Source organism: Paramormyrops kingsleyae, chromosome 16 (assembly GCF_048594095.1).
Source record: "Paramormyrops kingsleyae isolate MSU_618 chromosome 16, PKINGS_0.4, whole genome shotgun sequence".
In the NCBI taxonomy this organism is placed as follows: Eukaryota; Metazoa; Chordata; class Actinopteri; order Osteoglossiformes; family Mormyridae; genus Paramormyrops; species Paramormyrops kingsleyae.
This window is the reverse complement of record NC_132812.1, coordinates 30,071,304-30,080,838: the sequence shown is the minus strand read 5'-3', so window position 1 is coordinate 30,080,838 and position 9,535 is coordinate 30,071,304. Positions and strand designations below refer to the sequence as shown.

General features: G+C 42.6%; 1 long non-coding RNA gene across 1 annotated transcript; it reads right to left on the bottom strand.

Annotated features, from left to right (window-relative positions):
- Nucleotides 1-1,410: 1,410 nt before the first annotated feature.
- On the bottom strand, nt 1,411-7,824 carry LOC111856271 (uncharacterized). The gene is made up of 7 exons (XR_011983012.1): nt 7,324-7,824; nt 6,460-6,552; nt 6,161-6,274; nt 2,663-2,796; nt 2,282-2,403; nt 2,044-2,151; nt 1,411-1,737 (listed from the first exon to the last, which is right to left on the bottom strand). It is a non-coding gene; the product is annotated as an uncharacterized lncRNA (long non-coding RNA).
- Between the last annotated feature and the right edge of the window lie 1,711 nt (nt 7,825-9,535).

Genomic DNA, 9,535 nt, shown 5'->3' with positions numbered 1-9,535 from the left:
GTGTGAGTGACTGGTGTGTGAGTGACTGGTGTGTGAATAAATGATGTGTGAGTGACTGGTGTGTGAGTGACTGGTGTGTGAGTGAATGGTGTGTGAGTGACTGGTGTGTGAGTGACTGGTGTGTGAGTGAATGGTGTGTGAGTGAATGGTGTGTGAGTGACTGGTGTGTGAGTGAATGGTGTGTGAGTGACTGTTGTGTGAGTGAATGGTGTGTGAGTGACTGGTGTGTGAGTGAATGGTGTGTGAGTGACTGGTGTGTGAGTGACTGGTGTGTGAGTGACTGGTGTGTGAGTGAATGGTGTGTGAGTGACTGTTGTGTGAGTGAATGGTGTGTGAGTGACTGGTGTGTGAGTGAATGGTGTGTGAGTGACTGGTGTGTGAGTGAATGGTGTGTGAGTGACTGGTGTGTGAGTGACTGGTGTGTGAGTGAATGATGTGTGAGTGACTGGTGTGTGAGTGACTGGTGTGTGAGTGACTGGTGTGTGAGTGAATGGTGTGTGAGTGACTGGTGTGTGAGTGAATGGTGTGTGAGTGACTGGTGTGTGAGTGAATGGTGTGTGAGTGAATGGTGTGTGAGTGACTGGTGTGTGAGTGAATGGTGTGTGAGTGACTGGTGTGTGAGTGACTGGTGTGTGAGTGAATGGTGTGTGAGTGACTGGTGTGTGAGTGTGCCCTGCCATGGGTTGGCACCCTATCGTGGATTGTTCCCTGCCTTGCGTCTATAGCCCCAGGGACAGGCTCCCCCCCCCCTGCAACCCTGAATGGGCCATGTGGTTTCAGAAAATGGAAGGATGAAACCTTTTTGAATATTAAAAGCATTTAATTTTGACTTTAAAATGAATTGATTTTTCAGAATTGTCAAATGAAATACATGCAGTGAAATCAAATAGTTGTTGCCAAACCTTGTTCGGTTTCATTAAACTCAATGGAATAGATAATGGTCTAACATCACTACCTTTGGCAGGCAAAAGAGTGATGCATAGCGTGTCACTAATATGCACAACAGGAATTGCTGAAGTATCAACCTGACATCACAAGAACTATTTTTATTTATTTATTTTTTTGTCTGTGACGTACAGTACAGTCATGGCAAATTTAAATATGAAATGTATCTTTGAGATGCATATATACGTATGATGTTTGGGATCGTGACTGTTGGAGCAGAATGTCTCTGGAGCTGGGAAGGAAAGTTCTGCACCTCAGCATTTCCCTGCACATGCCAGAAGCTGGAGGAAGCAGAACGATTAGGAATAAATGACTGGAAAATGTCTCATCTCTTCACACTCTCCCTGCTTTCTCCGATCGCACACCAACCTGTACGGCATCTCCTGTCTTGTCGTGGGTGCCTCCTCCCACTCCCGGCCCCCTCAGACACCCCCCTCTTGGGGGGGGGGGGGGGGGGACCTTCACTCCCTCTCAGCAGAGCAGCCGGGAGGGGGGCGGCAAGCTCCATCTGCAGCAGGGGTCCGGTGATCAGTCACATTTCACCGCAGACGCTGCGTTAGCGCAGCAGACCCTGCTCACGATCGTCACGCCGCATGCTCGTCGCGGGAGTTACGCCAAAAGGACTCGGGCCGGTTTTCCCAGCTGAGAAAGGGATACACGTGCATACAGGACATGACGATGCACGTGGGGGAGCTGATTCACCTCACACATCCAGGGGTGGGGGGTCCAGTCCTGCAGCTGCTCTGCCTGTGTGTGAAATGCATGTTGCCCCCATTTTAAACAGGTTTCCTCCTGAAATGCAAAGACACGCAGATAAGGGGGTATTTCTAAATATTATGTGAGCTCTGCAATGGACTTGCATCCTACCCAGGCTCTTCCCCAGGGAAAAAGGCTCCGGACAGTGTTTCCCAATCCAGTCCTCGGCGACCCAAAGTCGCTCCAAGTTTTTACTCCCTCCCAGCTCCCGGTAGGAGCAAAAATTAGTACCGTCTCTGGGTCCCCAAGGACCGGATTGGCAAATACAAGCTCCAGGCCTTGGCTGTACTGGTAAGCGGATAGATGAAGATATTATCCACGTCATATTCCAGTGAATGCTACCTGCTGGTTTGCCTGAGGTTTCTGGTCCTGTTTACATGCAGGTGACCGGGGGCTTTGAAAAAAAAAATATCACAGGCTGCTTTTTCAAGATGTTTGTCCAGGATCGCTCTGGGTGGAAAAAAAAAAAGGAAAAAAAAGGTTTGCACCATCCGTGTATGTGAGAGGAAGCAAATCTGTTCCTGGCTAGGTGTGATTCATGTAGGAGACATGCATCTGTAGCGCGGGCCGGCACACGTACACTGAGACTCTCTAGCGGGATGCGGTCACTGGTACGTGGCTTCATCTGCATGGGGGATCTGATTCATCTGGACCAGGTCTGATCCTGGTGGCTTTAATCTCTCATCTCTACTAATGTTAAACCTAGAAGAAACCACAGAATGTTGAACATTGATGGATTTCTGCTCAAGATTTAATCAATGTTTACTGAATGTTTATTAGATATTTATAGCAAATACAGTATATTCATCCTAAAATGCCTATTTTTAAAAATAGATGGGACTGTGATAACAAATAGCACCTACAAAAATTAAAAAAAAAAAACAACTTCAGGTAATGTTACACATAAACACTGTATTTTAATACAGATAATACAGCAATGAAATATAAATCTAAAATTTACCAAAGAACTCGTTGTGTGTCGCCACATGCACATACTCAGATGCAACCAACAATTTGGAGATGCCAATTAGCAAATGACTTCGGACTGCAGGAGCCGTCCAGAGCACCGGGAGCGACTCTGAGTGAACATGGTACCTGCACAGAGAGAGCCAGGGGGAGGTTTGTAGGTGAGAGGCAACAGCGCTATAAAGTCCTTATTGGAGACCTTAAGCTACAGGGAAAATGAGTGTGTGTGTGTGTGTGTGTGTGGATTAGGTTTATATTACATTGTGGGGACCAAATGTCCTTCACAATGTCATAAAAACCTGTTTTTTTCTCCAGGTCCCCACAAAGATCTGTGAATGCAAATAAAAAACTAAAAATGCCAAAAGGCTTGTATTTTTTTTGCTTACTTATGGTTAATGTTACAGCTGGGTAGGGGTTAAGGTCGTCATGTTGTGATTAGAGTTTTCCCCATAAAAATGAATGGAGAGTCCCCACAAAGATATAATTACAAACCTGTGTGTGTGTGTGTGCATGTCTGTGTGCGCATTCTTATGAAGCTCTAAGGAAAACTGCAGCCTGGTGATAAACAGAGACACTTCACTTAAGGCCATTTTTATTTGTAATTTATACTTACATTCATGTTGCATTATAGTTCATTCATAAAGCATTATAAACATGGCTATAAATATTTAGAAAAAGGCATGACATTATAGCCATGTTTATAATGTATTATGACTGCCTTATGAAGCTCTCATCTGTAATGCACTATAGATACCTTCATTTTCCAGTACAAAACATCCTTAATGCTAATGCATTATAATGCATTATAAAGGTATCTATAGTGCATTATAGATTACAGCTTCATAAAGCATTCATGATGCATAACACATATACCTATACTGTGTTATGCCTTTTAATAAATATTTATAGCCATTTTTATAATGCTTTATGAATGCATTACTATTTGGTATGAATGTGTTTATAAATGACTGAAAACATGATCTTAAGTGTTACCCAGAGATTTTCTGCTGTGTGACCTAAGGTAGGACATCTCACTTTCACCTACTACCAATGGCCTCATTTTTATGGTCTCATCTTCCATTTTCTCTTTCACAAAAAAACCAGAAGAAAAACAAACACAAAAAGCACAGCTGGCAGTGACACTGGGCTTTCCCCAAACACATTTTTTTGTGTAACAGCTAAGCCAGAAAGAGTTGGCCAGTGATGATTTGCTGGCAGACACTGAGCTGTAGTTTAAAATCATGTATCTTTTGTGTTACAACATCATGTTTTATTGATTTTCCGTTAATCCTGGGGGGTTTTTTACACCCACTTGTAAGGGGGTATGTTAAACCATTTTTTATTGACCTTCTTTGCATCTGAAATTTACTTACTACTTATTCGATATCTACATTCGAACAAGTGACGGGGGAGGGTGATCCGCACGCTGGCAGAAAACATTATGCAGACATTTCAGTTCAAGGCTTTGCTGTAAGGTGCAGTTTTTCCAGCTATGCTGCATATTTTTGGACCAAGCTATATAATTAGGCTGCAAGTAGCTGTGTGAGAAGGTAATGCAGCATTTATAAATGCTTAACTGGAGCACTAAAGACCCACTGGACATCGATGAATCATCAAGTTCGCCACACAAAGGCACTTTTTTCATTTTTGCTCATTAATATTTACTAAATGTATGACATTTCAATTCTACCAACTGTAAGTCTGTACAACATTAATGGAATGGAGGGACAGATGGATGGATGGATGGATGGATGAATGGATGGATGGATGGACACTCCCAAGAATTATAATGGAAGAAGATGAATTATGTAATCTGTGAAAGAAAAACAAAACACACAAAAGACCTTAACATGCAGTGCATTTCTTTTCCTCTTGAAAGAAGCATCCAGCTACAGAGTCCATAAATTACTCAATCAGATTAATGTTAATCTGAGAATTTGCTCATCAATAGTACACTTATAAACTGGATTACTACTTATCCAATTTATTTTTGGCTCTCTGTCCTTTTCATACATACAAATACCATGTGGGAATCACACCTGAAATCACCGTTTTGTTTGTTTGTTTGTTTGTTTTCTCAAAGAAATAAAATGACTCTGTTTCCATACTTGCGAATGCATCATCAAAAACCTGAGGGAGGAATTAATTTCTTAAGAAAACACTGAGCAGCAAAAGAATGACTCTGTCAACCGCACCCCCCAACACCCCCCCCCCCCCCCACCCCCCATCAATCCAGTCTCCTACTTTCAAAAAAAAAAAAAGAATCAGTCTTTATATTCATACATATGGGGATATGCTTCCCATTGTGTGCAAGTAACTGGCCAAACTGGAGAAGGCGGGAAGTTGGTAATGGAAATAATAAAGATAATAGAAAACCTACACAAAACGATTCGTGACTCCTGTAAGAAACAGCTGTAGGAGTTGACTGACTAGCGCTTACTGCCGATTACGTAACTGGCGGTTATCGGCTCCGCAGATCAGCGGGTCGGCTCTCCGCTCTCACTTTGGTCCTCTTGGAGAACCGTGAACGAGGTCAGCACTTCAACACCCCTGCACTGTGTGTCCGCTTCCTAACGCATCTGTGTGTCCTCATCTTCATGCAGAGCCAAGCACACACAAATGTCGGGCTTACAATTCCATATGAAAATAGCTGTAGATTATTCTATTTTAATTACCAGGTCCTTTAAAAGATACTCATGAAAAAGGCAAACATATACTGAAGGTTATAATAGAGACCATAATAAATGGTTTAACACTTCATAATGGTTATTTTCTATTACAACAAATATGTTTGACATGTTATCCAATTACAAAAAAGGGATCAAATTTCTTTCTATTTGTAAAACCTGATTTGGTACAGGATTACAAACATCCTTTCCCCTTTTTAATATAATAATAAACATTTTAGTAATCCAGGTAGATATCTATTATTATTTCAGATTTGCATGAAAAATTGCACCATATTTTTAGTGGGAGATACAAGATCTTTCACAATGCAGAAAGAGCCCACAAAAATGTAATGTTTTCATATTCTCTGTTTTATTGTCTGTACCATCACTCATTTCAGTTAGGCTCTTTGACCCTGTGGTTGCTGTCAGTTTCAAACTCCCCGTGTGGTTGACTTCACTATTACCATGTTTACCTGGATCCAGAAAAGTTTTCTCCTGCATGCTGCAGCAATGTTTTTAAGAAAGAAATCTGACAAAAATGTCAGCCATTATGGAACTGTTTTGAAGAACGGGAACGTTGAAGTTACATCTTATACTTTCAAACCCATATGGAAGGATTTTCAGAAACAAATTCCATTTCCGTCAGGATGAAACCCCAAAATATGTTGATTCTGCTTTAGAATTATTATTCGCTTGTGCTGTTGCCTGGCAACTAGGACTGGCCTTGGCTTTCCAAAGCAAGGTATTATCTCTTTGCTTATTCTTTGCCGTAAATTTGATTCATATTTAACATGCCGGAAATGAATCAGAAAATGCAACCTCACCCTGCTTCCCGTGATGTGACATTGCAGTGTCCAAGGGTGAGAAGCCATTTTGAGCAGATAACAGATTCTTAGCTCCGAGCAGGAATGGGTCTGGTCTTCCGAGCCCTTACTCCTCTGGCTCAAGGAAAAAGCAGGAGAATCTGCTGTCATTATTCTCAAAATGTAGCACTTCTTACCAGTCCAGATGCTTTTAGATGTCTTTTTGATTTTCACAACTGAGCCAGAATGAAAACACTCAATAATTTAAACAAGGAATAGTAACTTTTATATTTACTGTCAAAAAGGCATTTTTTACTCACCGCAGCAGATCGTTTGCAAATATCCACATAGCACTTCATGTATCCATTTAACTCATAAAGCCATTTTGTGATCTTTCAAGTTCCAGACTTGACCTTTAAAAAAAAAAGAACTCAAGCTTAGCTTGAATAACCAGAACTGAGCACAGAAATCATTTGCTCCTCTGAGCCGCCCCACTCTGTGATTTAAAAAAAAAATCTTCATCCCAGACTACATATGAGTTACATGTTATATATGTGGATCAATGCACAGGGCGTCTCCAATTTTCTGTCACCCTACAGGTACGTTGACGTGAGGTGGCCCACGTCTCGAATGTTTCTTACAGAAGGTTGAGGCCTGATCACCTCTGCACCTCTGGCTCCTGCAAATGGCCACTAAGGCTAATTAAATGCTCTGTGTCACGACCGATAACTTGTGTACAGTCTTATGAAGCTCTGGGATGTTTATCCATTAATGAGTCTTGCAGCCAATCGGTGTCTAGGTTACAGTCTACGACATTATTCTACTTGCTATTACCTTGCAATATTGGCAAGGTTGTTAACTGCATCATAGTCAAACAGTACTGTATCGGTTATTGTTTAAAACTCTGAAAGTCTGCATGGATTCATTTTATGTGGAATATATCAAACATTTCATGATTAACCTTTTTTTAAGTGTTAGTGTGCCTTTGTATCATTCAGTTCTTTAACAGTTCTGAAAGACTGTGCGTACCATTCAAGGACGTGATTTGATCGAAGATGGGTGCTGAAATATTTCATTACTGAGAAGACCTGTAGTTACCATAGCTCTGAAAAATGTATACGGTATGAGTGTCTAAGCCAGTGAATGTCGGTGTGCAAAGGCATTATTTCGTAGATGTGACTCACTGCCTCTTTGTTGAAATATGTGAAACACAGCTGTCAGAACAGTCAGAGTTCATGATTGCTGTGCATTACCACCAGAAGAGTCTGCAAAATCAGGCATAGGAAAAATAAAGTTACATGAAAACCAGGCAAAATCTTACTCTCTTAATCTTTCTGTCACACAGGTAGTGCCATTCCGTACTGCATGAATACCTTGAGATTATATAATAACCTTGTGTTCAATGTAAACAGCTGCTAATATAGTTGTATTTATTGTCCCAGTATAAGGTGTTTATACAATGAAATGTGGTGTTAAAATCCACAGTCAGTGGTATATTCATTTGGCACAAGCAGCCTACTGTATGTTCTTGTCTGGCTTTCCTCCTCTGAGGTTTACGCGCCGTAATTCTCTTTCCTTACTGGTAACAAGCACTATGGAGATGTACCGAGTGCCGCTTTTAGCTCATAATCCTTCGACTCTTCATTTTCATGTTTCACTTCCCAGCATGTGGGTCACAGCTGGTAGTTAACAGTGTCATACAAATACCAGTGTGAGTAAACTACTGTTTACCTCATAACACCAACAATTCATGGCAAAACAGAAGATTTTAAACAGGAAAGAGTATAGAGACGATTCTCTAAATTTAAGTGTCGCAGCACAGGAAAGCTAAACACACTGACACAAGGCAACAATGTTGCCTGATAGTGCAAATAAAAATCTGTAAAATCCTAACATGCATTAATTCAACTCTCCGTGGCCCTACCAGAATATACTAAAAGCCTGTGGTAGAAATTTTCTGTTCAAGTAACACATTTTTTTTGTATGCTAAGGAATTGGTCTCTACATGGGTGGCATCAAATGGACCAAAGGTCGTAGGTTTGGTTTCAGCACTGTAAGGCTCCATATCAGTCCCAAACGCCTCCCCAAACACACACATGGTACTCCCACGACATTGGTAAGTAGGGACATGTCCGTCCAAACCAAAACCTACATCGTTGGTCAGACCTGTCCTGTAAGGTGTCACTAGTGAACTTTGCCGGTTCTCCTCTGCACACTGACTCTGCAGACACAGCAGTAATGAAATATGGCTCTGGGGACTCAATGGTGACTGACGGTGGCCCCGCTCGTCCCCTCCACCCACACCGGCAGCTCCATGCTGTCACTGCTGTCGGCTTACACTCCTCCACAGAGCCTGCTGCGTTTGAGGAAGGACACTTACACACACACACACTCTTCATGTACAGCAGTAACATCGGGAGAAATAATTCAGATGCACATACAGAGCAGCTCACAAAAAAAAAAAATTCACAAAGAAAATATAAGCACATACCCCATGCACAGAAGCACACAAATTCACTGGAAATAACTTCCCACGCACATACAGACATGGACACGCACGAACCATACACACAGCTACAAAGACCACGCACACGCATACACATAAACAAGCACACGCATAGACACACGCAGACATAAACACACACACAGGAAAGCAGCACACAGACGGCTCGGTTTGGGCTTCGTCAATCAGCAGACTCCGCTACACCTATAGCTAGCGCTCGCGTTCTAGCTAACGGTGGGCAAGGAGACGTCGGCAAATGCCAAAATCCACCCCCTCCAGGAGCGCGCGCCTGTTTTCTCAGCACCCACACGAACACCCACTCGGCTTCCTGCAGCCGCCCCCTCGCTCGTCACGTTCGCCCCCTCCTCCCGCACATTTGGCATGCGCCCACCTGCCAGCCTGCGTGGAACAGAAAAACAAGGCCGCGTGAGGGTGGGACCACGGGACGGTGAGACGGGCACGTGTCCGCGATCGGCTGACAAGCACGAGTCTCTCGGAGCCCTGGGTCTTTCCTGTCAGCGCGGACTGAAAACAGCGCAGTCACCTTGCTTGGACAGACCACCAGCCTGGGAGATGATGGTGACTCAGGATTAAAACACTCCCTATTAAGACCAGATGACACCATGAGGGCTGCATATGAACAGCAGAAAATGACTGGTGGAGCTTTTATCAACTACATAATCTTCCTTTGTTATCATACAGCACAGCTCTGGAAATGGTTCACGCAAAGCATGGGGGAGGGTTTTTGATTATGGGATGTTGCAGTTAATGTATTCACACTAATGCATTCGGCTTTTTTTATTTCCATTACACGATAACAATGATGAGCGGTAATATGAAAAGTACAGTCAAACACAGCAAGATCTCTAACTCACCAGCTACTGTCTCTGCGT